This window comes from Aegilops tauschii, chromosome 3 (assembly GCF_002575655.3).
Source record: "Aegilops tauschii subsp. strangulata cultivar AL8/78 chromosome 3, Aet v6.0, whole genome shotgun sequence".
In the NCBI taxonomy this organism is placed as follows: Eukaryota; Viridiplantae; Streptophyta; class Magnoliopsida; order Poales; family Poaceae; genus Aegilops; species Aegilops tauschii.
In genome coordinates, this window is record NC_053037.3 from 526140084 (window position 1) to 526147292 (window position 7209).

The 7209-nt window shown below is 48.7% G+C and overlaps 1 long non-coding RNA gene across 1 annotated transcript; it reads left to right on the plus strand.

Annotated features, from left to right (window-relative positions):
* Positions 1-4453: 4453 nt before the first annotated feature.
* LOC141042490 (uncharacterized) lies at positions 4454-6932 on the plus strand. Its single transcript, XR_012205521.1, has 3 exons — positions 4454-4566; positions 5304-5394; positions 6649-6932. It is a non-coding gene; the product is annotated as an uncharacterized lncRNA (long non-coding RNA).
* The last annotated feature ends 277 nt before the right edge of the window (positions 6933-7209 follow it).

Below are 7209 nucleotides of genomic sequence, written 5' to 3' on the forward strand. Positions count from 1 at the left end.
TCTCACAAATTCTACACTGCTAGTGCTCACACGGTGAGAGAAGAGAAACAAAATAGCCAGTGATGCTAGTCTATCGATGGCTGTAACCTGCGAGTATCAGGAAACAAAGTGGCCACGTTTTTTGCATCAGGTTCAGTCCAAGAAAATTTGAGAGCCCCTAGAGAATTATCCAAGAGCACGGCAGCAATCATTTGGAAAGAAAAGAAAATAGAGCGAGAGGGTCGACCTTCTTGTTCTATGGGAAATCATGGTGGGCAGGCAGATGACCTCGCTGTCGACCTCGTCCAGCTCGTGGGGCTTGAGCGTGGGGTCCTGGTCGTCGCCGTGCATGGATCTGGAGAGGGGGAGAGCTCCTGCTGATCTAAATCAAAGCAAAAATAAGTCTATTGGAATGGGGGACAGAAGGAAGGAGCAAAGGAGAGAGGAATCGATGGGGAGAAGTAGGGAGGGACCCTATGCGGTGCGTCGTCGTCGCCGGCGAGCTCGAGCTCGGGCCTCCCACAGGTCACGGTGGCGCACGCCGAGCCGGGAGAGCAGGGTGTGTGGATGGGTGGAGGGCGGGGGGGTGGCGGCGTTGGGTACCCTTCCGGCTGGAGGAGACGAGGCGCGGTGGCGCGCCGGCCGGAGGAGAGCAGAGGCGCGGTTGCGAAGCTCGGCCCGGAGCTGGTCGGGGTCGGTGAGGACGGCGGCGGCGCGGGAGTGGACGGTGCCGTGGGCGCGGAGGAGGAGCGGCGACCCCAGCGCATCGGCGAGGCGGAGGAGGGCGCCGGCGGGGGGATGTGGGGGCGGAGTAGGGTTTGGTGGGGGGATGCGCTTCTTTCGGCCCATCGGGGGAAAATGAGATCCACTGGTCAGATCCGAAGATAGCCCCCTTCTTTGCCGTCCGCTGGCACTTCTTTGCCGTCCGCTGGCACTTCTTTGCCGTCCGCTGGCAGATGGAAAAGATTCTTTGCCATCTGCCAGCAGACGGCAAATAAATAACAGATGACAAAGACCTTCTTTGCCGTCTGCTAACTCTTTGCCGTCTGTTGTTTGGTAGCTGATGGCAAAGACCTTCTTTGCCGTCTGCAAGCAGACGGCAAAGAACTGGCAGACGGCAAAATCCCTGATTCCAGTAGTGATAAACATATCATTTTAATGGTCTAGCAAATATTGTTCTAAAGGATCACTAGGAGGTACGGCAATAAAAGCAAGACCAATAATTTCATCCTTACAAGGCAATTCCTCTTCACGGTGTTGTCTACGAAATTTAGAAAAATTAAACGCATGAGACATATCACCTAGACCAATAGTAACAACATCCTTTTCGCAGTCTATCCTAGCATTAACAGTGTTCAAGAAGGGTCTACCAAATATAATGGGACAAAAGCTATCTTGTGGGGAACCAAGAACAAGAAAATCAGCAGGATATTTAGTTTTCCCACACAAGACTTCAACATCTCTAACAATTCCCATGGGTGAACTAGTATCCCTATTGGCAAGTTTAATTGTGACATCAATATCTTCTAACTCAGTGGGCGCAATATCATGCATAATTTCTTTGTATAAGTCAATAGGTATTGCATTAGCACTAGCACCCATGTCACATCAGCCATGATAACAATGATCTCCTATTTTAACAGAAATAACAGGCATGCCTACCACAGGTCTATGTTTATCTTTAGCACAAGGTTTAGCAATTCTAGCAGTCTCTTCATGGAAATAAATAGCATGCCCATCAATATTATCAGCCAAGAGATCTTTAACAATAGCAATATTAGGTTCAACTTTAACTTGCTCAGGAGGTGTATAATTTCTAATATTGCTTTTATGGACCACAGTTGAAGCTTTAGCATGATCCTTCATTCTAACAGGGAAAGGTGGTTTCTCAACATAAGTAGTAGGAACAATAGGATCATTATAAGTGATAGTCTTTTCTTCAACTTTAATAGGTGCAGCTACTTTTACTTCTATGGGAGGATGATATTTAAACCACTTCTCCTCAGGGAGATCAACATGAGTAGCAAAATATTCACAGAAAGAAACTATTATCTCAGAATCAAGCCCATATTTAGTGCTAAATTTACGAAAACATCAGTATCCATAAAAGATTTAACACAATCAAACTTAGGTGTCATACCTGACTCCTTACCTTCGTCGAGATCCCAATCTTCAGAGTTGCGTTTAATTCTTTCCAATAAATCCCATTTGAATTCAATAGTCTTCATCATAAAAGAGCCAGCACAAGAAGTATCGAGCATGGTGCGATTGTTATCAGAAAGCCGTGCATAAAAATTTTGAATAATCATTGGGAGCTCATGATTGGGGCATGAATATAACATTGATTTAAGCCTCCCCCAAGCTTGAGCGATGCTTTCTCCTTCGCGAGGCCAAAAATTATATATATAATTGCGATCACGATGAACAAGATGCATAGGATAAAACTTCTGATGAAATTCCAATTTCAATCGTTTGTAGTTCCATGATCCCATATCATCACATAGCCTATACCATGTCAATGCATCTCCCTTCAAAGATAAAGGGAAGACCTTCTTCTTAATAACATCATCGGGTATACCTGCAAGCTTAAATAATCCACAAACTTCATCCACATATATTAGGTGGTCATCAGGATGCATTGTTCCATCTCCTGCATAAGGATTAGCTAGAAGTTTTTCTAACATACCCGAAGTGTAACGCCCCTAGACCGACGCTTCAGAAGACTTCCTTATTTTCGTGATCGCCGTGTGTTCCTTTTGGTGCTTGCTCTTTTATTTTTGCATTGCATCATGTCATCGCCATCATGTCATTAAATCTTTGCATAAAAACCCAACTAAATAAATTGCATGGATCTTCGATCCATTTAAATCGAGGGAGTTCACATGGTGATTTCTCTTTATAACATATCCTCCTAATATTTATGGAGCTATTATAAATATTCCATTAGTTGGAGTTCACCATAACACACTTGCAAATATCCCAATGCCTTTGTTATCTTAATTCTTGGTCTCCAACCTCGCATTATATTTTTTCATCTTATTCCGGAGCCCCACCAAAAATCCGGACATTTTGGACCTTCCCTACCCTCAATTCCTATTCAAATCATTTGAATTTAAATCAAATGAGTTTGAATTTAAATCTTTCAATCTTGGCCTTTTCTATTTTTTTCGGAACAAGCACTTTGTTGTGAGTCCGGGAAAATAATCCCCATGCCCAAATTCTTGTCCACTCTTCCTTTTCTCTCCTTTTCTTTCTTTGTTTTTTTTCTGTTTTTAGTAGCGTTTTGGCAGAAGAGGGAGAGAGAAGAGAGAAAGCCCAGCTGGGCCTCCCAACTACCGCGCCGGCCCATCCACTTCACGACCCAAGGCCCAGCCGATGTCTATCTAACCCTAGCCCCCATCTCCTCTCGCTCTCTCCTCTTGATCCCTCCAGCGCCGCCAAAGGGGAGGAGCCCCTCGTACCAGTGCCCGATCCCCTCGCTGCCTCCACCTCGAGACCCCCGCGCACGACCTCCTCCTCGCCGCCCTTGGTGCCGCGCCACCGGACCTCCCCGTCGCCCTCGTCAACGATCAGCGCCGCGGCCTCCTCCCGAGCGCCCCTCCTTCCAGCAAGCGCGCCCGCCGGCGTCGACCACCACCACCAGGAGCTCCGCCGCCCCTCTGCTCCTGCTTCCTCTCCTGCGCCTCCGCCGGCCTGGTCCGCCTCGCCGCTGCCTCCGCCGGCCTCCCTCCGTCTCGTCCCCGCCGCCAAGTCCTTCGCCACCCTTCTGTACATCACCGCCTGCCCGCCATGGCCTCCTGCCATGGACCAGAGGAGCTGCGCCCCGCTCCTCCCTCGACCGCGCTAGTCACCGGAGCCGTGACGGCTGCCGCCCCGTGGCCGCTCCATGCCTCACCGTCCCCTATGTGTTCCGTCGCCTCGCACCCGTCGTCTGGCCAGCTGCGGGCCAGCGCCGCCGCCCGTCGACCTCCTCTGCCATGGCCTTCTCCTCGTCCGCGCCGACCGATGCCATTAGCGCCGGCCACCGTCGTCCTGTTCGTATTCCAGCGAGGCGAGGCACCGAGCTCCGCCGCAAGTCCCTCTGCTGCTCTGCGTCGCGCCGCTGCTCTGCTTCCCGGAGAACCTCGACGAGAGCCTCGCTCGCGCCCCCTTTGTCCCGTCGCCAAGACCCGTAAGCGGACTGTCAAGCATCGCCTCCGGGGTTTTGCGTCAAGTACCCCACCGGCAAGACCGACACCCGTACCAGTACACCGGCGCTGTGGATTTCGTCAAGTCCTTCGACGACCGACGCTTAGTACCACTACGTTTGCCATGTACATCTACACCAAGACCGGACCGACAAGTACCCCGACAACGAGTGTACCTCTACCGTCGATCCCGTGGACGTCAAGTACCTCTTCGAAAACGAACGTGTGCCACTACTTCCACTAACGTCGCCGAAGACCGTGCAACGGAACCGTCAAGTTCGACTACCTCCGCGTGCACCGCTACTTCCACTACCGTCGCGAGAACGACTACTTTCATGATGACCCCGTGAACATCTACTTCCACTTCGAACACGTTCCGCCCTGAATGCACGCTTCGAAGGTATAACCCCGAGACGACGTCCGTGGTACGATTGCATGTGTTGTATGAGATGCCCGTGTTTGCATCGTGTTCGAGTTGTCTTTGCACGTTCCTCGTTTCCATACCAGTAACCCGTGGGAGCCCGGAATCCGGGAGCACCCCACCATCCTTGCGCGACACGCTCACGCCCATTTCTTTTGCACCGGTATCTCCGTAAGCTACCGGAACCGATATGTTGCCGTGGCATCATTTTCGGATTCGTTGCCGTGGCACCCCTTTCTTCCACCACGGCGACAAGTGCTTCATAACATGCTCATATCAACATTTTCATAAAATTGCATATACCTTGCATATGTCATCCGCATCATGATAACAACATTAAAAATGTCTAAAATTGTGTTTGTATTAAATTGCTAAATGACATGAGGATTTTCCGGAATTATTGTTTGTTGTTCCGGCCTCATTTAGACTTGCCTAAATAGATAGTTATTATGCTTCACCTCTTGCCATGGTAATCAACATTTAATATGGTCGAGTACATAACGAGAGAGAACTAAATAATTAAATGTGGTGTTTCTTCAATATGCAACTCGTTGCATATTGAGCTCCACTTAACTTGTAGTATTGTTTGTTGCACTTTGCCATGCCATGCATATTTAAACCGGACATGCATCATACTTGATTGTGCATCATGCCATGTTTCTGTGGTGGTTGTTTACTATGTTGTTTGTTTCTTTCCGGGTTGCTTCTCTCGTTAGCTTCGGTTCCGTTCCGGAGTTGTGAGGACTCGTTCGACTACATCCGTTTGTCTTCTTCATGGACTCGTTCTTCTTCCTTGCGGGATCTCAGGCAAGATGACCGTACCCTTGAAATCACTTCTATCTTTGCTTGCTAGCTGTTCGCTCTATTGCTATGCAGCGCTACCTACCACTTGATATTTCATGCCTCCCATATTGCCATGAACCTCTAACCTTTGTCACCCTTCCTAGCAAACCGTTGTTTGGCGATGTTACCGCTTTTGCTCAGCCCCTCTTATAGCGTTGCTAGATGCAGGTGAAGTTGAAGATTGCTCCATGTTGGATTATGTTTATGTTGGGATATCACAATATCTCTTATATTATTAATGCATCTATATATTTGGTAAAGGGTGGAAGGCTCGGCCTTATGCCTGGTGTTTTGTTCCACTCTTGCCGCCCTAGTTTCCGTCATACCGGTGTTATGTTCCTTGATTTTGCATTCCTTACGTGGTTGGGTGAGTTATGGGACCCCCTTGACAGTTCGCTTTGAATAAAACTCCTCCAGCAAGGCCCAACCTTGGTTTTACCATTGCTACCACCTATCCCCTTTTCCCTTGGGTTCTGCAGACTCAAGGGTCATCTTTATTTTAGACCCCCCCCCTCCCCGGGCCAGTGCTCCTTCGAGTGTTGGTCCGAACCGAGCAGCCTGCGGGGCCACCTTGGGGAAACTCGAGGTCTGGTTTTACTCGTAGCTTGACTTATCCGGTGTGCCCTGAGAACGAGATATGTGCAGCTCCTATCGGGATTTGTCGGCACATTCGGGCGGCTTTGCTGGTCTTGTTTTACCATTGTCGAAATGTCTTGTAAACCGGGATTCCGAGACTGATCGGGTCTTCCCGGGAGAAGGTTTATCCTTCGTTGACCGTGAGAGCTTATAATGGGCTAAGTTGGGACACCCCTGCAGGGTATAAACTTTTGAGAGCCGTGCCCGCGGTTATGTGGCAGATGGGAATTTGTTAATATCCGGTTGTAGAGAACTTGACACTTGACCTTAATTAAAACGCATCAACCGCGTGTGTAGCCGTGATGGTCTCTTCTTGGCGGAGTTCGGGAAGTGAACACGGTTTATGGGTTATGTTTGACGTAAGTAGGAGTTCAGGATCACTTCTTGATCATTTCTAGCTTCACGACCGATCCGTTGCTTCTCTTCTCGCTCTTATTTGCGTATGTTTAGCCACCATATATGCTTAGTGCTTGCTGCAGCTCTACCTCACTACACCATCCTTTCCTATAAGCTTAAATAGTCTTGATCTCGCGGGTGTGAGATTGCTGAGTCCTCGTGACTCACAGTTACTTCCCAAAACAGTTGCAGGTGCCGATGAGACCAGTGCAGGTGATGCAACCGAGCTCAAGTGGGAGCTCGATGAAGATCTTGTCCGTTGTGTTGTTTCTTTTCATTTTGATCAGTAGTGGTGCCCAGTTGGGACGATCAGGGATCTAGCAGTTGGGTTGTCTTCTTTTATCTTGGTTCCGTAGTCGGACCTATGTGTGTATCTTGGATGATGTATGATTTATTTATGTATTGTGTGAAGTGGCGATTGTAAGCCAACTCTCTATCCCATTCTTGTTCATTACATGGGATTGTGTGAAGATGACCCTTCTTGCGACAAAACCACAATGCGGTTATGCCTCTAAGTTGTGCCTCGACACGTGGGAGATATAGCCGCATCGTGGGCGTTACACGAAGGAATTTCAAAGTAGACCTTTTCATTTTCAGTAGGTTCAGTAGGTTGAGGAGCAACTCTTTGCTCTACTGGTCGGGGTGAAGATACCCCGAACAAGCCCCTCAGAGGATTACTTTCCATAGTAACAAGTGACAGTAAATTTCAGCACACTATATAAATTTTTCCTTACCAAATTCCACCTA